At 34.8% G+C, this 25737-nt stretch overlaps 1 protein-coding gene across 3 annotated transcripts in view; it reads right to left on the bottom strand.

Moving 5' to 3' along the window:
- LOC134847739 (uncharacterized) overlaps positions 1–25737 on the bottom strand; it is a 569481-nt gene that overhangs the window by 167965 nt on the left and 375779 nt on the right. The gene's annotated exons all lie outside the window — the stretch shown is intronic.

The following is a 25737-nucleotide window of genomic DNA, read 5'->3' as shown; positions in this document are numbered from 1 at the left end:
ACCACCATAATATCATAACCCTCCCTTATCTAATAACCCAAAGATCAACAATATTTCCCCAACTCCGATCTCAAATACCCCCCAAACAAATATGTTAAATTAGCCTAAAGTAAAAGAACGACCATTTTAATTAGCCTAAAGTATAAAAATCTCAAAAATACCCCAGATCACTTGACAAATAAAAATAAAGACAAAGAAGACCTCCCGATCACCATAAAATTCGCCCCCAACAATTTTTCACAAAACTCAACCCACTTGTCAAAAAACCAATAAATAATTCGACCACACTTGAAAATTGCCTCAAACAACAAAAAATATTCGATCGAGAAGCCATTTCGTAAATGCTCTTCTCTCGACCAGTCAACATAATTCTTAACATTCTCATAGACTTTTTAACGACATTTAAACTTTTAATCATATTTCTTTTTGATACCTTCGAATCTTTTGTAATAATCTTAATCATTTTTTGCAATATTTTTTTAATTTTCTATTCCATATTTGAACTCTACCTCCAGCTTTCAAAAGCTATTGACTATATCCACAAAACTTTCACGATTCACAAAACTTATCTAAATGATACGAACCATTTTTAGTAGAACAGATATTTTTTTACTATATGTAATTTTTATAACATTTCTATCATCCCTCATCTTGACAATATGCAAATGTATAAAAAAAGCAATCATCACATTCGCCCTAGCAACAATCCTCCTAATTCTTCTTCTAGAAGAATACTATAATAAACATAAATTTTTCCACTAAAAGAATAAATAAAAAACCATCAAAAATTGCTAACCAACAATCACTCAGTCAGTCTTCACCGACATCATCCCAAGATAACCTAACACCATCTTCAAATACCCAAAACCCCCAAACATCCACACGAATTTCTTTTCAAGATAACCCATATACCTTTGAAGAACGACACGCTCGCTTATCTGAACCACTAGAACCAGTTCAACGACAAGCACCTTTAAGCGAACCAACATATAACTTATACCCAACACTACCACAAGAATTAAGTAGAATACGAAATCCTAGTCAAAACCAAAATACAGTCGAAATAAATAGACAAATTATACATCCTCGACGAAACAGAAATTTTCAAACTCCCCGAGTTCATTTTGATATACCTCAATCCCCATCACAAAGTACTCCAGAAAACCCCATCGGTATATTACCAGAAACCCCTACGCTTCTTTCACAACGTAGCACCTCAAGCCTACCCTCAGATTACTTAGGTTCAACACCAATATCTGAACAAATCCGTGAAAACCCCTTTAACCCCACAAACCAAACATCACGACTACCATATTGGACAACACATTCATTCACACAAGGTGAACCAAATTTAATCAATGATCCAATAGATATTTCTACGGATACAACAACATCCTCATCACTACCAGAAACATTATCACTACCATCAACACCATCAATCAGTCAGATTTCACCAACGCCTTTTAACTTAAATTTCCCAAATAACCTCGACGCTAGATATCGAGAACAATCATCAACAAATATTCCTTTAAGACTAGACTGGAATACAATCACAGCACCTCCACCATTATTTGGACAACACCCAGAAAGTAACCGACTCCACAACTGGGCACTAAATAGACTACAATATAGATAAGACATTCACGAAGACATTCGTGATCATAACATCCAAATACTCCAACAAAATAGTCTACAATTAAAATTTGAAATCACGGTTAAATTAAACAACATTACTCAACATCCCTATCCATTAAACCCACCAAATATAACAGCTCAATCCCTACCACCACCGTTTATAACAACTGAAGTGATATACAAATACGACAGATATACCAAAAAGACAATTGGTTACATCACATTTTATAACCCATACTCAGGATTGTCATACACATGTATATTCTAAAAATTTTAATTTTTCTCCAACTCCTTTTTCTAATAACCTCAAATGAAAACATAAACCCTTCCCCCCGCACAAGACCCCAAGATTTATTAGTAACACATTACGATTGTGAAGAAAACGAACAAAAAACACTACACAAATATGCAATAAATCAAGTATCACAATGCGAAACAGAACCACAAGCCATAGAAACAACAAATGTAATAGCAACACTTTATTCAAAAGCCCGAGCAACAACAGTTATAGGATATAAATTCACAGCAACATTTTCCGAAAAGAAAGTACATTGTTCACAAGTCTCAAATGGAAATAAAAACCGACTTGACCACGAATCATTCTACCAAAGTAATATCGAACGACTTCTACATCTCAATCCCGAAGATTGTAAAAACGAGTTACTAAGACTCAATATCACAAGAAATAAAAACACAGATAGAAAATTAGTATATTTCCAAGTTTTTGCAGATTCTGTACATCAAGCAGAACTTGAAAGATATCAAGGACATATAAAATTAGATGGAAAATACCCATACAACGGCGCACACGGAAGATTAACTTATGATATACACAATAAACACTGGATACCACACATTGGTATAAATGACCCATCAAACTGCAAAGCAGACACAAAAAATAAAGGATATCAAGAAATCATGTTTTTCGATTGGAAAATACAACTCGAAAAAATACAACTCACACGCGATTTATCTGACAACACCATGATCTATCAAGGAATTAGATTACCTTGTAAAAACGATCTAGGCTATTGTGACCCTACAACACGAACACAAGCAACAATTGTTTGGTTCCCCGAAGACACATGTACAACATTTCAAGTAGCAAAAATACACGCTCGTATGATAAAATTTCACGAAAAATATTTTATACAATCAATTCCATATGAACAAGTCCATCCATCACGAAGACAAAGTTCTAATTTTAGAAACATACACAATATAGAAAATAAATTGACACGTTTTCAAATATATCAAGAAACAGAACTTGCATGTAAATACAGAAATCCACTTCACAAAACACAATACTCCGAGATATTAGTTGAATACGAAAAAGGATTCGACATGACCACTGGAAAAGTAAAAATCGACCCATACGCCACAAGTCACCCTATAAACGAAGGAACATCATATATACCAGTTGATTTTCAAAAAAGTAAAAGTCAACCTGGTGAACATCTAAAGCCCCATGACACTAGAAGCACACGTTTACAAGAACTATCACTAATGAATAGTACATATTTCGGTAACATCCACTATGATATTCACCTAGATATGAAATTAGACTACACAATTAGCCGCATTTTTCAAGAAATGTCACTCTCTGAATTAGAAACACTTCACCAACTATGCGAATTAGAAAGGACACAAATCCTACAATCACTTGCACTAGCAGTATTAAAAATACCCTACGCAGGATATTTACTATCAGGAAATAGATCAAATTTTTTAGACTATGAAGGAAACATTTTATGGTTTTATACCTGTACCAAAAAAGTATCACCACTATATGTTTTTGAAGATAAACGATGCTATAAAAGAATCCCTATCTTTTATAAGAATAAAGTACATTTCGTTGACACGCTTTGAAGACGAACCTATTTTTGGGATACCGCAGTCCCATGTGGATCAGAAAATAGCCACAATGTAGTTCAACTGAACCCTGATGAAGATAAATATTACCTTCTTACCCCATATCCCACATTAATGCAATCACTCAAAAAATTTTCACCTGAAAGCATCAGAGCTATTGCTCGAAACCCAAATATTGACCTACAATCAATTGGAATATATTCAAAATCCGATATCCAACATCACATTAGAACACAACAATTCCAAGAACTATTAACACAAATGGACACTATACAAAGACAATCAATTGACCAAAACTTACGCAAACTTGCCGAAACCGCAGGATTTGCAGATATTTATACACAAGACTATAGTGGATATTTTAAAGACATTAAAGACTATATATATCTAAACGGTGAAAAATATAGACCACAAGATATTTCACCTATAAATATTTTTAGCTTTGTTACACTAAAAAATGAAATTCTCGATTTTCTAGGATGGCCCTACTACATCTTAGAAAAATTGACTATTTTATACGCAATGTTTAACTTTATAGGATTTCTTTTTTCGCTTTTAAAAGGAATCTATAATACATGCGCTATACACACACAAGTAAATAGACAAGCAAGTGTAGCACGCATACTATTTGCAGGATTTTTTGGAATTTTTTCATCATCAATAAACAAAATTCTTTTAGACGCACAAATAAAAGAATACAACACAAAAATAGCAACAAGACAGAACACATACGACGAAGAACATAACAATGTAGACATAACGCCTACAGCACCACAGTTACCACCCCTACCACATAACCATCCACTATCACTAGTCCCACGAAATTTTCGAAATTTAGCAATAACACTTAATCCAAATTTTAGACCAACCATATCACAAAGTCCCATTCAACATATAATGACACACCATCCACTAGATGAAAATACATATGAACAAATTATAGAACAACCCCATACCACCGCTTTTCAGTCTCAAAATAATAAATTTTTTAGCCCACGATGAGCCGACAACTTGGATCCCTACACCCCTCAAATTCCCACCCGACCAACCTCAACACTCCAATTACAATAATTCCACTTTTTGCTTTCCCGCCACCCGATTTCCCAACCAATAATGTAACATCAGGCATGAATTCAGACACTAATTCACATATCTCAGTTTTATACTCCATTTCACAACTCAATAACCCAAATATTGAAACCCCTGATGAATTTGCAGACTCTGAACCATCTCCATCCAATAATTTTCAAACCAACTCCTCAGTTTTTTCAAAACCCCCTTTTCAACCAATTCCGCCAAATAACCCACTCCCATCAATTTCTACACCCTCTTATGCTTCACAAGTCACCCCAACCTACTCTTCATTTCATTCAGACCGATCATCCAATTCTCCAGATACTCCCCAAATCTCCCAGGAACTAGATAATTTTATCACCCTACAACAACAACACTTCCACCTTGAAAATTCCACTATAAACCAGATTTCATCCACAATAGAATCATTAAACCCACCTACCCCTACACCCTCTTCAGTTTATACCGCATCATTAGCACCATCCTCCATATCCACCGAATCATCAAATAGCACTAATAGAGCTTATCGCACTTTCAAAAGAAAATTCCCGAACCATCCATTTCCAACAAAACCAGGAACAGCCCGTGAATATATTAATCATCCAAATCACACTAACACGAAAGATTTTTTAGCCATCACCCTACCCTCATTTCCACAGTATACCTTGAACACACCTAACGACACTAACGACACACGTAATTTTGTAGATGAACAAGTTTTAATGCCTACACTTCATTGGACATCATATTATCATTTTACTAACCCCCTTTGCCTACCTTTATCTAATACTCACATCGATATAGAAAGAAATAAAGATATGCTATATCGACTCACCACACCACTAACACATAGACAATTTATTTATATAGGATATAAAAAGTCACTCAAAACATACACTGCACCCCGAGCTAATGAATACACGCTAGAATATTACGATCACAACATCATCCGAACTAACCAAGACCAATTTTTAGATGATGACCGTTTCGCTAACCCACAAATCACAGAAAAATTTTTCATCAAAACACCATATGTATTTACACTCAATATATTTGACCGCAAATTCGATCACATCATTTCTGAAGCACTAACCGACACACAATCTTACGAAAGTTTTAAAGAAAATTTTCAATTATTTTCACTAACCTTTCATTTCCTTGCACCACATGAAAGAGATTTGCACTGCTCACACGATATTATGTTACGCACTAAACAAACCCACACATATACATATTATCGCTTCATACAAAATCACTTTGATCTACACACTCCATCAAGACAACCACACCACCGTTTTCAATTTATTAACTCTAAGTACACTTCACCATTTTTTCTTAACTTCACATATTGCATCAAAGATACTAACCTTCACGGTATTCTTCGCAATTATGATCCCATAACCCAAATGTATATTTTTTGTCCCATCACAAAGACCTTCAACGCAGAAGAATCCAGACCCTTCCTTATCCCACATGAATTTGTTCAAACTATAGAAATCCCCATATTAGAATTCATCCACAACACTAAATATAACCACAAATTATATAATCTCATCCAAAACACACCTTATGAGTTTGCAGTTGGCACTGAAGAATTAAAAACCATTAAAGCACTTCAATTGCTTTGGCCACTGCTTCAAACTAAAAACATCATTCGCATACTAGCAAAGTTACTAACAAATTCCGACATAATCCACGACATCTTCCCCCACGGTTTTTTCCCCGACGACTAACAGGTAAGTATAATTTATACATATTCTTAACTAATAAATTTAAAATAAAACACTAACCATTCTTTATCCATGTTTTATTTAGATTCTTAGTCTTCATCTCACGATCATCTGCAAAATACAATAAAGAAAAATAAAAAATCGAAAACTTCTTCAAATTCTTCAAAACTCTATTAATATTTTACACTAGATAAATTCAATAAAATTCATACCAATGTAGTAAATTAATTTATAAATTATTTCCCTAAAAGCAGTAATTCTAATAATGATGAAAATTTGTAACTTAATTTTTCCCCAAAACTAGCAGTAAAATTGAAATTCTATGTAGTAAATTGATAAAACGCAAATGCAGTACTAACCTTTTGATATTCCATTCCTCGCACAAGAATTCTATCCATACTCGCACAGCTCGCCCACGAAGAATTGTTTAAATAATGAATTTCAGTTTCAAGCTTTCACACTCAACAACTCTAACACACGATAACAAGTTTCAAACTTTCCTTTAACCCGGTTGGAAAGGAATTATATACTAAACAAAACTAACCAACGCAGCTTACTAAACACCACAACACATAGAATAACAGCATGACTAAGAAAAGGAAACCAACGGTACCCAAACCGGATTAACCCAGTTTAAAACTGGATAATTTATTCTTTTGAAGACTATTATAAAGTCTAAGAAAGAAATAATAAAACACAAAAAAGTCGAAAGACAAACCCATACCAAAAACAATTTGATTTTTGAAAAAAAGACACAACCAACGAAACATAAGAAAAACCACAATTAACCTAACATAAAACGTTATCACATAACAGGACCTCTCACAGAAACCGAACGAAATCATACTCCCACTCCTGGCCTAACCCACCAGAGAGGACGTCCTGAGCATGCTCTATAGCCGGCCTAACCCACCGCGCTACATCCACGCTTTGTGACCACACTTCTATTTTTAATAAGAGGTACTCAAGGGTGAGTAACTCTTCAAAATAACCGAACTAAAACAAAAAGCTTTTGTGAAAACAACTAACCAAAATCATAATTAAAACACCAAACTAATAAAAATTTTATAAAATGTAAATTATACCTTGCAGTATATAGATCAGCATACAACACCAAAGACGAACATCCAAAGACAAAATGACCCCACTACACTCGAAAAAGAATGGCCAACCACAATCAATATGCCGCCCACAATCACAACTCAAAGGATTTAGAGTACGACTTGTTTCGCAGAAAAGGACTTCATTGAACTAGAACAATGACCACCTCGATGTTCAAGTATACGTACAGATCCGAGTAACCAGGCATCCCCTCCACGCACAATATCCACGCCATTCCCAGACAAGGTCAACCCAAAAGAAGTTCTCTACATGGAACAGAAAAACCTGTCATAGCCAACCATTCTGAAATCAGATGTGAGTTTGTTGCGAAAACCCAGTCGTTGTCATGAGAAGACACAGCGATTGAACCTGGAACTTCTCTAACACGAAAACCCAGAAGAATTATGATGTTCGCCAAATACCAACGTCCATCATCCATCCTTTGAATTACAGAAAGACTATTCTAAAAAACTCTGTAAAACCCGGATGGGTGGAACCTGATCTAAACTACATTTTATGATTGGATAAATTAGATATTTTACCATTGTAAAGTATTTAATATTAACCAATCATGATCCATCTAACTAACAACCCACTTATTAGTAAGTGCTGAAATTACTTGTAATTTCAGCACCAGAGAGATTTGAATTTAACTTAGAAATTAGTTGACTCTCCAAGAGAACTTCAGCAGCCGCAATAAACAAGTATACCCTAGATCTATTGAGCCTAGCAGAGACTAGTTAAACAACCTGAGACTAGATAGTATAAGAGTAAGATTAGGATCGGTATTAGACTAAGAAGTTGCACGAATCTATCCGGCCGAAAATAAGATAGCGTGACGAGCAGACGGTGTACCCTATCCGAAATTACTCTATGAGTTAACCACCTCGGTTATAACTCACTTGCTCTCCTTCAAATCCCGTGAAAAGTTTCTAACTGATAAAGTTCAAAAAGTACAACTTTGCAATTTATCCATCGGACAAAAAATAAAGCCAAAAATTAAAAATGAAATTTTCTAATAGATTCTGTTGCGCAGATCTACTAGTGGAAGTTTCAACATGGACTCAGCAAGCAGATTAGTTTATGGTGTCAGCAATTTCACTGTGTAACAATTTTTTTGCAACCTAAACGAAATATGCGCAGGGTTTTGAGCATCATTTGGAAAAAAACTGAAGCTCTCAGGAAGCTATCGTTTGTCAAAAAATCCAACGTAAAAAACTGTCTAGTTTTTTTTTCAAAACACATTTTTATAACACAAGTTTAGAAGTTTTCTCTTTTACAAACTTTGTTCTCTCCAATCTATAGAACCTTGTTTCTTCAATGTTGATTTGATTTGTTTTTCTCAACTCCTTGCTTTTCCAGTGGATCTCTGCAAATGCTTGACGCAAATGATCACGTGTCCCAAAAATTTTTACTATTTGTAGATTTAAGTAGCCGTCTTTTTTTGTTTCCGAAATTTTCGATGATGCAACATTTTTGGATGCAAAATCATTTTTGGCATGCTTGTTTTGTTTTCAAAAATCAGAGCACTGCCTAATACATATTGTGCATTAAATGTCCTAATGTTCATTTCCCATTGGGATAAGACGTGTAAGAACAGAAAAGATTCTTTTTTCTAATACTTTGTGGATAAGACCTGATTGGTTAGATACACGTAATTAATACCTTGTTTTCCGCGTTCCTTCTGAACGATAGTGTTTTTTTTCAGTCTAACTAGTCGAAGTCTCCGTAGCAAGAGTTAAATCTATCTTATCCGGTGTCATTTTGATGTAATTGTTACAACCTGTTACAAATCAATCTTCCAAATTTTTTTACACAGTAATACGCTTTTTGAGCAAAAAGTAGATCGCTTTGATTTTTCATTTAGACACCTTGCATCATCTCACCATCAGTTACTTCTCTTCAGATCAGAGTCGGGGTGCGAAGCCTTATTCATGCAGTATTTCAGTGTCTTTTGCCATGATATTGGTTTAAACTGTGTTTCCCCGGTTTTTTTGACGCCATTTCCTTCTTGACAATATTTTTAGTACAATATGCTACCGAAAAATATCTTCACTATTGAATTAACCAGTCTTGTAACTTACTCGCCCAAAACTTTTTGTCATTGGTAAAATGATGAAGGTTGTATTTTCAGTTTTGACGAGATAACTGTTCAAACAAGAACGTCAATATTATCATGGTCATCAGCGCAACCTCGATTAGGTTATTCAGGTTCATTTTTTTCTCGTCTCTTTGTTGAAGAATAACTATCAGCGATAACGAATTTAGTCACCAAGGTAAATTTTGATTGTTTACTGATCTTTTAACGTTGTTGTAATTTCTGATTTTTTCCCCGCGATAATTGCAAATTTTATTGAGGCAGTTTTTGCATGAGAAGAATTGGAACTACTCCAAATGACCATTTCTTCTGACCATTCACTGCAATGGAGCAGTAAAATCTTGAGAGTCAGCCCTAATCGGCGTTGTTACTCTTCTCTCAGGAGTGGCTAAGCTATGAGGTTCTACTGATGGTTTCGCATTCAAGAATTCCACTGCAACTAAATTGTTTTCTTCTGCCCCTTATTTCTTGTAATCGATCTGGTTGTTCCTTGTTTATCTTATTACATTCCTAAAACTGCTTCGCTTTACTGTTGGGAGCTTTAATTTTTTTTTAAATGTCTTCAACCACAAACTTGAACTCATTGAAACTCTCTTGGAAAAAATGGGGTTCGTCGTAAGTAGACTTACGATTGTGTGTATATTGCTTGAAAAGTGTCCATTTAAAAAGTAGAAATTTGTCGTCTCTATTTTTTTTTTTTGGTCCGGATAGTTTTCTGGCGTCTCATGCAGGCAATCTATCGGCGAGGACAACCAAAAATTAAGTTAAAAAAGTCTGGTCTGTACCTGAATTCCACAAGAATTGACAATTGGTAATCCATCATGGCCGTTTGAAGATATCTGACCGAATTGTTACGCTTTTCCCCACATTTTTTTGAAGTGCTTCTTTAATGGCTTGTTTGTTTGTTTTTATTTTTGCCTTTTCTCTGAGGATGATTTCGTTTTGTGATATTCCCACAATTCCGATTTTGGATCACAGTTTTTTTTTATAACAATGTGACATGAATTTTGAAGACTTGGAGCTCAGCCAAAACGTGGAACTCATATGTCGACCAATGCTTTTTCTGCTGTCTGTGGTTCTCGATTAGTGAAAGGTACAACATCTTTTCATTTGGAGAACTAATCACCAAAGAAAAAAGTTTAAATCTTCATGAAATTTGAAAAGATATTTTACCTGTGATCATTTTTTGTAAAGTTATGGGGGTTTAAACATTTCCATTTTGGCCAATTTGGGACAATTAAAGCGCGATATATTTCGCGCTATTAACGCGTAAGCGGAGAGTTAATCCGTCTTAGAAATCGTTTCAAATTGGTTGAAAGAAGCTTATTTGCCATAATTAGTTTGTTTCAAGGAGCGAAATCTATCCTTTTGTACTTTATATGGCTTGTGGGGGGATGATTTTCATTAAAAATTTCAAATTTTAGAAAAAAAATTTTCATTTTATTTTATTTCATTTAATTTTTTTATGTTTTTACTGCTGCTCCATAAACCTTAAAAGGCAGTCGGAACATTCAGGGCTTCGCCCTGATACGAGCAGTCTTGTTGTTCCGACTTTCGATACGAAAGTAACGGAATATTTGTGCTCGGGTTGGGTTTTTTTTTTTCTTCAGACAAATTTCGACTTTTTAACTAGCCATTTTTGACGGAATTTTTTTTATATCATTCGAAAGGTATTGTTGTCCTGAGCTCAAATTTGAAAAAATATTTCACCTGTGATCATTTTTTGTAAAGTTATGGGGGTTTAAAAATTGGCATTTTGGCCAATTTGGGACAATTAACGCGCGATATATTTCGCGCTATTAACGCGTAAGCGGAGAGTTAATCCGTCTTAGAAATCGTTCCAAATTGGTTTAACGAAGCTTATTTGCCATAATTGATTTGTTACAAGTCGCGAAATCTATCCTTTTGTACTTTATATGGCGTGTGGGGGGATGAAAAAAAAAATTTCATTTTGTTTTATTACTTTTAATTTTGTAATGATATTACTGCTCCATAAACCTTAATGGGCAGTCGGAACATTCAGGGCTTCGCCTTGATACGAGCAGTCCTGTTTCAATTTGTGTCCAATTTTTTGCCATTCTCATGTCATCAAGTTTGATTCGCTTATTTTTAAACTCTAATTGAAAAATATTCAGTGCCTTTTCCAAAAATTTTGTTCAAATTATGTGTTTCATTTCACATATCGTTTGCTGTTCCATCTGTCTGAGTTGTTCCATCTTTCAATCTGATAAACAGTAGCAAATGAAGTTTTCTGTCCGGCCTCATCTTAGAGTTTGAATTGAACTGCGTCAGTTTTTCCAACCACCTAGTATCCATTCTATCTGGCGCCCTGAAAATATGGCACCACCATAAAGTTCGATGACCCGTAACTATAACAAGTTTTTCTCTTAGCCAATATACTCAGAACTATTGAGTGAAAAGTACCCGAGTATCTTTGAGAGGATTGTAATAACTGATTTGAGCAATCCTTGCCACCGCTCTTTGAATTTCCTCGAAAATTAGAGAGTGCTTTTCCCCCATTCGATTTTCTTAACCGGTAGTCTGATATTTTTCAGTTTCTTCTTTTCAATTTTTTTCTAATCAATGGTCTTAGTTGATCAGTTAATTTTGCTGCGTTAGAGATGAACTTTGATAAGTGATCTATACTACCCATAAACGATCTTAATTGTTTCAGCCATTTTGGGTGTTGTAGATTAAGAATAGCTTCCGTTTTTGTTATTCCACTCGGTGTAAGTTTATGACCTAACCAATTGACATCTGTCTAAAAAAAACTCACATTTTGTTAATTTTAGCGCTAGATTTTCATCATCCAATTTTTTTAGTACATCTAGTACTAGTTTTTCGTGTTCTGCTTTTTCTCCTTTGGAGACAGTTAATATGACGTCCAAAAAACAAAATGTGTTTTTTGCATGGTTTAGTGTACGGTCCGACGCCTTTTGGAACTCTGCGGGCATGTCTGCTAGTCCGTAAAACCCTGTCAAAAATCTTTATCGGCTTTGCGTCGGCTTTGCGTCTAATTTGATAGAGGCGTCTTTTTTCCTTGTTATTACTATTGAAGCAATGAAACAATCGCTTGTGCATTTGTCTAATTTTGTTATATGACCATCTGATAACAATTTGTCAAGTTCATTTTGCACTTCTCCTTGAATATGAATAGGTACTCTTCTAGCTTTTTCCTGTATCGGACATAGCGGGTATTTAAATTTCCTGTTGACTTCATGATGTTTTGACTCTCCCTGTCGATCGAAAAGGGATGAAAGTTTTTTTTATAAAATTGTTGTTTCATACCTTCTAACTTCTCGCACAGTAGCACGTCAAAGCTGGATCTATTGACAGGGGCTGATTTCTGAGATGTATGTATCCCCAATTTTCCCTGTAAATCCAGACGCAGCATACATCTTGCTCTTCTTTCTGTAACCAGGAAGTATGCATCCTTAACTTCCCAACCCGCCGAACGAATATCTGCACATACTGCTCCCAGTATCTGAATAGGATGTTTGTTGTAATCTACAAATTGCATTGTCAAATTCAATTTTTCAGCAGGAATGAATTTAATTTCTGATGATCCGTCCAATAATTGTTTTGCGGTCGTCCAGTTTAAGAATGATACTGGGCTTCCTGTATCAATCGTCATGTTGATATTTTGATTCTTAATTCTAACAAACGCCTTCAATGCTTTTTATTGATGCGATCTTGGATTTCGCCGAATGTCAGTTTTTGTGATATCTTGGGTAGTTGTTTTACTTTCAACGTTCTTTTTGTTTTTTTTTCTTTTCGCCTCCTTTTCAACCGATTTCTTCACTGTTGTTTCTACCATCATTATCTCGAACTCATCACAGAAATCGAAACTTTGCATTAAATTGCATTCCCATTTGAACTAGATTTTTCCTCCCCAATCTCATTTACTTGATTTGAGCGACACATTTTTGCGAAATGATTCGGTTTAGTGCAATTCTTGCAAATTTTCCCCATTGCTGGACAATTTTTCAAATGATCTGAACGAATGGTTTCCCACATCGAGTGCATGGCTTCTGGTCTGATCGTGAACTTGTACTCTTATTCTCTTTCCATCTCTCTTTAGTTTGATTTTTATTCTGTCTTTTGTAATTTGAATTTCTATTCCCAACTGCCATTATGGGTTCCTGTTTTATTTTGATCTGTGGCTCCCGCAGTTGTCCCGCTCCAGGGCTTCCATTCCCAGATTCTTGGAACGCTTGTGTAGTTTGCTTACTCTGCTCGAATTTAATAGCCCGGTTGAGAACTTCATCTGGTGTGAAAGTTTCAAACGTCAGAGTATCTTGTAATGCTGTATTTTTCATTCTATATATGAATAGATCTCAAACCAACTCTTCTTCTGGACCACCCAGTTCTGCCGTAGCTGCCTGTGTAGTTAGTGCCGCGTGGAATGATTCCAACCTTTCACCGGGTTCTTGTGCTTTGGTGAAGAGTCTATATTGCTCGTAAGTTATGTTCCGTGTTTTCTCGAAAGATGCTTTTGCCATTGCCACCATTTCTCTAAATTCGAGCTTTGACACTTCCGCATGAGGGTTCTTCTGCACGAATTTCTTTTTCCCCTCTGTACCTAGAGCCAGAAATAAACGAGACGTAAGTCGTTTCTGGACCTCATTGTAGAACACATTATGTCCTACTTTAGGTCCAAGTTCTCTTCTTTCTTGATTTTCTAGTTTTACTTTGTCTCTTCTTAGCCTATCTCTCAGTTACCGGTCCGTTACTACTTGTGCAGTTTCTGCTTCTCCTGGTGTTTCTGAACGGGGCATTGGTTCATCAACCACTTCTTTAGGTTCTTCTAATGTAATTTCCGGATTCACATTTTCTTCCACAGTCACGGCTAGCATGAATTGATCCAGCCAAATTTTAAAATTCCAAGGGAGATACGAACTAGCCGACGTCCAGAATACTGGAATACCCATGTCTGTGCGATTATCGAGTGCCATGAATCCTGCTGGCTGCGCCATGTGGTAAGAGAAGGAATTGAGTAACTCAGTTTGAAAACATTTCAGTTCAAAGAATTAATTTTAACTTTGAAATTTAAGTTTTTTTCTTCGGTTCCGTGAACCAGCTCATAACACCGTATCATTTGTACGCTGAGCTTAACACTAATAAGATGAAGCCAAACGATGGTCCACATCCAATGACCTTGATAAAAGTTAATAACAATATAACTGCATAATTATACATAACAGTATAAGTCCCAGAGTCAGTGAGCAAAGAGAACAACAATTACTACTGCACTTGCAGTAAGTGCTGTACCACACCAAGCTACCAAGAAACTTTTTCATTCCTTGCCGTTTTTAAAATGCATGTTTCCTTAAGCGCAGGAAGATACTGCATCGGCGTTTGATTGATTTTTTTTATCCTAAGACTGTAGGTCAATTGAAATGCAAGAAAAGGCCTGATTATGTATCTCAAACGTTTTTTGTACCTGTTTCTTTTTTTCTGCTGTCATTTTTGCACCGTCGAAAGTTGCTTCCCCAATTGCAAAAAAGTAAGGGTTTTAGTGTCTGTCTCTGTTGCTGAAGAGATCATTGATTGGATCTCAGTACTCCTATTAGTGTAATGACTATTTTTGCTGTCGTATTAATAATGATGGATTCATCTTTGAATTATTTGAGACATATTTTAACCGTTTTTTTTTCGCTTACCAGTGATTCGGCGATCAGTATACTGGTTTTATCCCCAAATTCAACTAACCTCTCAGTTAAACTTTCTCTACTCTTGATGTTTTCGTCTTTGACGGAAAAATCCAGCAGTTTTTTCGTCTGCTGGTGTTTTTTGTACTTCTCTCTGCAGTTACAAATATTTTGTGCTGATATGTACTGTTTTTGCTGATATGTACAGTGCTCTTCTGTATTTAGTACTCAATAGTTTTTTTTTGTTCCGACTTTCGATACGAAAGTAACGGAATATTTGTGCTCGGGGTGGATTTTTTTTTCTTCAGACAAAATTCGATTTTTTAACTAGCCATTTTTGACGGAACTTTTTTATATCATTCGAAAGGTATTGTTGTCTTGAGCTCAAATTTGAAAAGATAATTTACCTGTGACCATTTTTCGTAAATTTACGGGGGTTTCAAAGATTGCCATTTTGGCCAATTTGGGACAATTAACGCGCGATATATTTCGCGCTATTAACGCGTAAGCGGAGAATTAATCCCTCATAGAAATCGTTCCAAATTGGTTGAAAGAAGCTTATTTGCCATAATTGATTTGATACAAGCAGCGAATTTTATCCTTTTGTTCTTTATATGGCGTGTGGGGGGATGTTTTTCTTAAAAAAATTTCAAATTTTAGAATTTTTTTTTTCATTTTGTTTTATTTCATTTACTTTTTTTAAATGTTTTTACTGCTCCATAAACCTTAGAAGGCAGTCGGAACATTCAGGGCTTTGCCCTGATACGAGCAGTCTTGTTAGTTTTTGTTCACTATCATTATTGAGAACGCAATCTTAGTCTTTCAAGATATCTGCTGGTGCTTTACTGTCATACTTTTACACGATTTAATGGCCATTTTAGCTTATTTTAGTTGCTTCTAAACTGTACGGTAAAATGTAATTGTAGAATTTTTGTAAATCCGCCAAAAGCTCAAATTGAGGTAAATAGCTTTCAAAATTAGAATGTCTCCGCTAATATCATCTTGGAATTTGCAGTATCCCCGGTAGCCATACTTAACTCCAACCCTATTTAAGTTTATTTAGTTGCCGCTGAAGTTGGAAATTTTTCCTAGATATCACACGTTGAATTCGGCTTAGATAACATTGTTTTGGAAACCTTAAGATACAATTTATCGGTTTTCAAATTCAAAAACGTGATCACTTTTTTGAACTATAATTTTAACTGTTTAGCTCAGTTTAGGCCGAGTTTTGAATGAAATTGCTTCACGTACTACATATTTTTTGAGATATATGAGAAATTACTTAATGAAAGTTTGCATTTTTTGACAATCAGCCCAAAAATGTTCCAACTGATTATTTAAATAATAATTTTTTTCTAATACCCTGTTAAATTGCGTTTCATACCTATTTTGACTTTATATTGAGCTTCTTACTGATTTTTTCACTTGCTCGATAATTTGTTGATCAAACAAAACTTTTTTCAAAGCTTTTTTCTTCCTGGTTTTTTCGCTTTTTCTCTCTTCCCACTACAGGAAACCAACAAGTTCATTTTTGATTCTGCTTTCCGTGTTGTCTTATCTTTTAAGACTTTGAGGTGAAGTCTAGATTTTTTTGATAATTGGACCCTCAAATTTATCACTATAACTTTTAAATTAACGATTTGGCTCCCGTATAACAAATTGTTTTACACATTTTCAAACATATTTTATGGTTATTGATCTTTACAAATCAAAAATTGAAAATTGTAATGTCGTTAATTTAGATTGAAAAAATCAAAGTAAGGCAGATTATGACATCAAGGTTTAACGGAAAAAAGAAGCTACCGCTTCCCTACAACGCTTACGCTAACAGTCAGACCATATGACTGCAAAATTTTATCTTCTTTTTTCACACCCGTCTCTAATTTCATCGACCAAAAACTTGCTCACTTACAAAACGGTACAGCCAAAATGCTATGCTTTTCCTAATGGAAAGTTTACGTCTATTTGACGATTTTACCTTCGGTGTCTGTCTCAAAAATCCCTTTGAAAGTGCTTCAAGTTCGCATGTTTTTAAGACACCTGTTATTATAGGCTTCACCTCAGAACCAAAACTATCACTATTATTTCTGAAAAAAAATCATAACTTTCAAAAAATTTGGTAGGCTAGTCAAATTTTTGAAACATTTTCGATAAAACCTAAGTTGATGAAAAAAAAACATCAATTCTGTTGTCAGTTTGAGAACTGACAATCAACTTCTTATTTTTCTGCATAGTGTTCCGCCTCCACAAAATCAGAATCAACATTTTTTGCATTCTATGATTCTTAAAGACTTTTGTATTGCATCCATGAAAACAAAATTGTGGGATCTCTGTTGAAAACTATGAAGGCAATTCAAAATTTTGTTCTTAGAATTTTGCAACGATAGGCATAACTTTGAAGTGTCCACAAGTGGTTAGAACGGTTTCCTATGGTAGGTAGACAATTTTGTAAGAAGAGTGAAAAAAACTACCCAAAAGAGGCGCTGCTAGCTTCCTAATCTATAGTTCGTAGTTGAAACAACTATTGGGACTGGAAGTTTGGCTGTTTAAGCTGCGAGTTGATTGTAAGTAGCCACAAAAAAATTAGAGTGGGTGGTTGTCAACACCAACGGATACAGGCATGCTTCTAAATTATATTTTGAGAGCACAGTTTTTTACCAGCACAATTTTTGAGTGCTATTTTCATAATTCAACGGAAAGGGCATCAGCAAGCAATGGAAGGAAAATCAGTACCCAGAAAAATGAGTAAAAATGACATAAAATTGAGAACACACAAAAATATCTTGAGATAAAAGGTAGACACGGGCAGTAAATGACAAGCGGTGTGAAGCACCCTCCTTGCCCATACTTTTAAATTGAGAGAACAAAATCCTTTGTTAACTAATGTGGTCAGCATCATCAAAACTCAAAGTTTTTATAAACCTGGAGGAGAAGTTTGGTTCAAAATACGAGCTAATCAGCTCATTCAATAACGAGACTTAAGCCCACCTGAATATTTTAGTCTAGATAAACTATTTTTCCGCGCTTCTCTGGCAAAGAAAAAACCGTGTAGGTAGTCAAAATGGGAAAAAAATGGTGGCGTCCCTAATGCTTGAAGGACCGAATGCTTGAAATTAATTTTAGCTTACTTTCAGCCAATCAGAATTGAGTATTCAAAATCTCAAAGTAAATCGTGAAAATCTCAAATTGAGAATATAAATCCAGGCCATTAGTAAAAATATTGACCGATTAGATAATAAGCAGATAAGTTTTTAAGACTGAAAAATTCCTATGATTTTGGCCTCATTAATCTTGATGATTATCTGAATAGTATTGCGGTTGTAACCCTCAATTTTTAATATTTTTAGTTATTTTCCTCTGATTTAATACATTTTCTGCTAATATTGACTTCGATTTTGTGAGAAAGGCATTTTGCCAATAGAAACGCTTAGCGATTTTGATTGGTTGAAATTTTTCAAGCATTTGGTCCTTCAAGCATGAGAACCCTCCCCGGGAAAAATCTATTTTGTATAATTATATTCCTTTAGAAAAACTCCCAAGCAAATCTTTTCTGATCAACAATTTTGAATACTCATTTCTACGTAACAACAATTGTAACATTTTGAGTCAAAACGAATGCATTTTGCGTCGTGAGTTTGGATTCTGGCGAAAAACTTTTGATAAGTTTTGATCACATAAAAACCCAAAATTGGCATTCAGCTATTGCTTAAATAATCAAAAGAAGTTACTGTTACAAAATTCAGTTGCTGATCTGGTAGATTACTGAATGCGTCCAAACGTTCAACGTTTGAAAAAACCACAAGTGATTTTTTTGAACAGCATTAGGGCTCCTGAATGAATAGTGTAAGCCCAGTTTTGGTTGCTTTTGTGCCAAATTTCAATTTTGAGCACGTTTTTGAAAGTAATAAGTGACAATTGCATCTATGCGTCATGCGTTTGCGCCTCAAAACAAAATACATTTTGTTTTTCAGGAGAAATATTTTTAAAAATTGAACGGTCAGTCAGCAAAAGCATAGTGTCGTAAAACCGAAGCGAAGGATTTAGACAATTGTTTTTGTTTTCCTTTCGAAATCACAAGCTGGTTTGAAATCAGCGGAAGATTTAATACATGTTACCCCCCCCCCCCCCACACACACACCTTTGTCATGAGTTTGAAGGTTATCCATCCTTAATCTGCAAATTCCCATCAGCTTTAGTGACAAAAAACTTTTTAAGATGGAGTAGTCTCTTGGATTATAAGAGCTTGCTGACTCTTCGCATTCGGAAGTTTTTAGAATGATATTTGAAAGCTTTGAGAATAAGAAAGATTTTGGTTTTTTCGATGGCAGTTTTCTTGATATGCAACAATAGCTGACATTGAAAAACAAAAAGTTTTTGGGAAAACTGAACAAAAAATTAAGTCATGTTCTGTAAGGAAATACAACCAAATAATAATTGATTTCAGGGGCGGATTTAGGGGGGGGCGGGGGGGGGCGGACGCCCCCCCCCCCCCCTCAGGGATTCGACCCCCTGCCGACCCAAAGGGTCCCCCCTTTGATACTTTTTCAGAAATCCATTTTTGGCCGACCGACCCTAAAATTTTTCTAAAGGCGCCTTCGGCGCCATTATATACTAACTTTGAGGGGGAGCGCGCGCCAAAAAAACGCGATTTTTTTGTCAAAATTTTTCAAAAAGTGCCCAAAAACGGCTTTTTTGACTGTTTTTTTTTTAAATTTGCCTGCGGCGCAGAAAATTTGGCCAAAATAGGGGCAAAACAGTGCTTTGGGAGAGCTCGAAAAATCAATATTTGGTCGACCTAAAAAAAAAAAGGTCGTCAAAATTTTGGAAAACTTTTTGAAAATCCGCCCCCCCCCCCCTCGAGAAAATCCTAGATCCGCCCCTGATTGATTTAAATATAAAATTTTAAAAAAAAAAACTTAAAATACTTTTATATTGTTTGTTCCTTTAAAATGTTTTCACAACTATTTTAGGGGGCCTCACAAATAAACCCTGAACGTAACCGCTCGTATCGTTTTGAATCCTTGAATGTTCTGAAAACCTTTTATCGTTTTGAAACAAATTGTGAAAAATTGTATAACAATTTTGAAATTTAATTTGTTTCCCGAATTTTTCTGTGACAGCCCCCACCCCTTCACACCCAATGTACAATAAAAGAGCCCAATATTTGGAGCCCCCTGTGTTTTCAGCCCAATAAAACTTTGAGCATCAACTAAAGAGTTTGTCTCGGCTCAGCTAGCAATGTTTACCTAATTCAGCAGCCACTCACGGCTTGTGTGTCTGGCTATTTTTTACTAGCACGGAGTGTGCGACACAATAATTGTTACAAATTGGCTGTTTTAGCAATTTTCCGACCCCGTTTTGTTGCTAACGGTCGGAGTAAAACATCGTTTTCATATTTCGAGCTCAAGAAAGCTGTCGGCGTATTTGAAAATACTATCGCTGCACATTCTTGAAAAATAGTTGTGCAAATGAAACTAGACATTTTGGTCATATTGTAAGGTGTTGATTATGTTTCGAGTTGAAAAATTTATGATCATAGCCGTACAACAAGTTTTATTTTTTTAAAAATCAGAAAAAACGGGCCAACCATTGACATCATCCAAAATGCCTTTCAACAATATTGTCCATATTGTCTGCAACCGGACAAAATGGCTTCGTTACATCTGTCATTCAATTTTGTTTATCGACTCTGGTTAAAACTCCATGTTGTAACTTTTCTGCTATTCTACTGAATTCGTTCATTTTGATCATTGTTCTGACTTTCGCAACGAAAGTAACGGAATATTTGTGCTCGGGTGGGCTTTATTTTTTTAGGACAAATTTCGTCTTTTTAACTAGCCATTTTTGACAAAAAAAATTTTATCATCAAAAGGTATTGTTCTCTTGAGCTTAAATTGAAACAAGCCTTGAATGTTCCGATTGCCTTTTGAGGCTTATAAAGGCTAAAAAAGTTAATGTAATAAAATAAAATGAAATTTTTTTTTCTAAAGTTTGAAAATTTTTATGAAAATCATTCAACCACACGCCATATAAAAAAAAAAAGATTAGATTTTGCTCATTGTAACATATCAATTTTGAAATAAGCTTCTTTCAACCACCAACTTGAAACGATTTCTAAGAAAGATTAAATCTCCGCTTACGCGTTAATAGCGCGAAATATATCACGTTAAATGTCCCAATTGGCCAAAATGGCAATCTTCAAACCCCCATTTTTTTTAACGAAAAATGGTCACAGGTAAAATATCTTTTCAAATTTGAGCTCAGGACAACAATAGCTTTCGAATGATAAAAAAAAGTCCGTCAAAAATGGCTAGTTAAAAAGACGAATTTTATCTTTTTTAAAAAAACCCACCCCGAGCACAAATTTTCCGTTACTTTCGTATCGAAAGTCGGAACAAAAATTTTCCACTTTTTGTTATTTTTTCATGTTCTTACTACTGCTCCATAGACCTTAAAAGGGAGTCGGAACATTCAGGGCTTCGCCCTGATACGAGCAGTCTTGTTCTTTTTGGTTTTCTACTGTACTCGCATTTTTCGTTCCGCCGCAAACTTAAAGTTTGATTGTTGTAAACGCTGGATGATAGGTCAATCAATATGTTTGTCGTTTGACTGAAAGTGGTCCGAATAGTCAGTAAAAGCAACCAGAGCCCTGTTGCGTCAGTCAATAACAAACATAACTACAAGACCTGAAAAAATCAGATTTAAAAAATTTAAGAATATCATACAAAAACCGAAAACTAGAGCAAAAGTTTGAATTCAAAAGCTCTTGCAGTAATTTTTAAGGCCAAAAGTGTTATTCTAGCTCACAAAAGACCCTTTGTTGGTCCCTTAACTATTCAATAGGAGTAATTGTTACGTATTTCAACGTGTATGAATTATTCATGAAATACATATGACCAGTTTTGACCACGTTTTCGGAATTGTTAGGCAACAAATTTGTTTATTCCGCATGGGTTTGCTCTTAATTTAACTCTTTATATTTTTATCAAACCGGGTTTTGAAAAATTGAAGGGTCAATTTTGAAAAACAGGCAAAAAGAAAAACTTGTGATTGCTCACGAGAAAATTTTGAAAAAAAAACAAAAAAAAAAATTTGTGGCCGCTTGGTCCTGAGTATGAAGGTAATGCATTAAGAGAATACAAATTCACGCAATCTTCAATGGAAAAAATTTTTAGGGTGCAATGACTCTAGGGGTATTAAAATTTATTTTTGAGCTTGCAACTGATTCATCTCACCATAAAGTTTTTTGGATTGAATTAAAAATTTAAAAACTCTGCTCTAGGAAAACTTTCAATTTACTTAAATTGATTTTGGTGGGCATCATTCTTGATATGAACGTCTTAGCCTTATTCTAAGTGATCTAAAATCTGTAAAAAATTCTGCCCGTTCTGACAAACTTGATAATGAAATCGACTTGAATCAATTTTTATACAGATACAATTGTAGGATATTGACTTACGATTACCCATTAAGATACCTCAATTGATTGGAGCAAATGGACTTTTACGATAGAAAAAAAAATCAATTTCATTGCACTAGGAAATGAAGACAACAATCGAATTAAAACTATCTTAATTGATTTTGTTGTTACAAATTTTGAATGAAATTGAAACCAAACAAATTTTACGAAACATGGATTTAAATTGATTTAATAATTGATTGAAATTGATTTTTTATACTACATTTTTTTCAAACCAAATCAATTTACAGTGAGGAATACATATGCCCGGAGTAGTTTTTTTTTCAGACCGATTTTAGAAAAGTTGACTGCATATGGGCATCGATGCAGAAATCATGGGATTGCCAAGCGAGTATGCTTGCACAAGACTAAAGTGCGGCTTAGCTGGCTGGAATAACAAAAATGGCTAGTTAAAAAGACGAATTTTATCTTTTTTAAAAAAACCCACCCCGAGCACAAATTTTCCGCTACTTTCGTATCGAAAGTCGGAAGAAAAATTTTCCACCTGCGATCATTATTCATGAAGTTATAGTAGTTTAAATGTTGCCATTTTGGTCAATTTGGGACAATTAAGGCGCGATATTTTTCGCGCAATTAACGCGTAAGCGAGATTTATTCCGTCTTAGAAATTGTTCCAAATTGGTTGAAGGAGGCTTATTTGCTATAATTGGTTTGTTACTAGCGAATTTTATCGCTTTGTATTTTATATGGCGTGTGAGGGGATGGTTTTTACTAAAAACCTCAAGTTTAAAAAAAAAACATTTCTTGTTATTTTTTCATGTTCTTACTACTGCTCCATAGACCTTAAAAGGGAGTCGGAACATTCAGGGCTTCGCCCTGATACGAGCAGTCTTGTTCTTTTTGGTTTTCTACTGTACTCGCATTTTTCGTTCCGCCGCAAACTTAAAGTTTGATTGTTGTAAACGCTGGATGATAGGTCAATCAATATGTTTGTCGTTTGACTGAAAGTGGTCCGAATAGTCAGTAAAAGCAACCAGAGCCCTGTTGCGTCAGTCAATAACAAACATAACTACAAGACCTGAAAAAATCAGATTTAAAAAATTTAAGAATATCATACAAAAACCAAAAACTAGAGCAAAAGTTTGAATTCAAAAGCTCTTGCAGTAATTTTTAAGGCCAAAAGTGTTATTCTAGCTCACAAAAGACCCTTTGTTGGTCCCTTAACTATTCAATAGGAGTAATTGTTACGTATTTCAACGTGTATGAATTATTCATGAAATACATATGACCAGTTTTGACCACGTTTTCGGAATTGTTAGGCAACAAATTTGTTTATTCCGCATGGGTTTGCTCTTAATTTAACTCTTTATATTTTTATCAAACCGGGTTTTGAAAAATTGAAGGGTCAATTTTGAAAAACAGGCAAAAAGAAAAACTTGTGATTGCTCACGAGAAAATTTTGAAAAAATACAAAAAAAAAATTTTGTGGCCGCTTGGTCCTAAGTATGAAGGTAATGCATTAAGAGAATACAAATTCACGCAATCTTCAATGGAAAAAATTTTTAGGGTGCAATGACTCTAGGGGTATTAAAATTTATTTTTGAGCTTGCAACTGATTCATCTCACCATAAAGTTTTTTGGATTGAATTAAAAATTTAAAAACTTTGCTCTAGGAAAACTTTCAATTTACTTAAATTGATTTTGGTGGGCATCATTCTTGATATGAACGTCTTAGCCTTATTCTAAGTGATCTAAAATCTGTAAAGAATTCTGCCCATTCTGACAAACTTGATAATGAAATCGACTTGAATCAATTTTTATACAGATACAATTGTAGGACATTGACTTACGATTACCCATTAAGATACCTCAATTGATTGGAGCAAATGGACTTTTACGATAGAAAAAAAATCAATTTCATTGCACTAGGAAATGAAGACAACAATCGAATTAAAACTATCTTAATTGATTTTGTTGTTACAAATTTTGAATGAAATTGAAACCAAAATAATTTTACAAAACATGGATTTAAATCGATTTAATAATTGATTGAAATTGATTTTTTATACTACATTTTTTTCAAACCAAATCAATTTACAGTGAGGAATACATATGCCCGGAGTAGTTTTTTTTTCAGACCGATTTTAGAAAAGTTGACTGCATATGGGCATCGATGCAGAAATCATGGGATTGCCAAGCGAGTATGCTTGCACAAGACTAAAGTGCGGCTTAGCTGGCTGGAATAATACTTCGATAGTTTGTATCAAATATTTATAAATTATTAAGTGTGGCAAATTATTCGCACTCATAGCCGCTCCAAATTGAGATAACGCAATCTATTTTGATTTAATAATTCCATAAATGACCTAAATTTTAATACTTTGATCAGCCTAAAATGTGTAGTTTAACAATATTTCATATTCCAAAAGTAATTCAAGACCAATCGGAGCTTTACTCTGATATACGAGCAGTCTTGTTATGAGTAAATAATGGAGCAACACTCAATGATTTTTGTTTGCCTTTTTTGCTTTTTTATTCACAATACTTGTACAGGCTTATAAATATCTAACAATTTCAAATTTAGCGACAAAACTTTTAAGACTACATCTAGGGCTTACCAAAATGTGTAGCTATACGTCCGCGAATCTAGGATTTTCATGATGCTAGCGAGGCTTCAAGACCTTTTACGGGTTCTATAATGGCAAAAACGACTACTACGTACATCTAGATCACGAACAAAGAAACGGAGGTAAGCACAATTCGCTCTTTAGAGGTGTTATTTTTAATTTTTTGCATTTTAGCAATTATTATACACTTTTTCTTTTTTTATTCCTTGTCACAATTTGAAGAAACAATACTTTTCAAAAAATTCGAAATTTTGTCGACCCTTTTATAGGTCGACTAGATGGATTTTCTGAGCTCTCCCAAATCACTATAAAGACCCTATTTCGGCCAAATCTGCTCTGTCGCAGGAAATTTTCAGAAAAAACAGGCCGAAATACCGTTTTTCGGCCATCGAACAATGTTGATCAAAATGTTGAGTAAAAATAGTATCGCCTTTAGAAAAAATTTGAAGTCGGTCTGCCGTAAATGGATGTCTTAAGAAAGTACCAAAGGTTGGACCCTACGGCTCGGCAGGGGGACGAATTCTTGAGC

This window comes from Symsagittifera roscoffensis, chromosome 1 (genome assembly GCF_963678635.1).
Source record: "Symsagittifera roscoffensis chromosome 1, txSymRosc1.1, whole genome shotgun sequence".
Lineage (NCBI taxonomy): Eukaryota > Metazoa > Xenacoelomorpha > Acoela > Convolutidae > Symsagittifera > Symsagittifera roscoffensis.
This window is presented reverse-complemented; position numbering and strand designations above follow the sequence as displayed.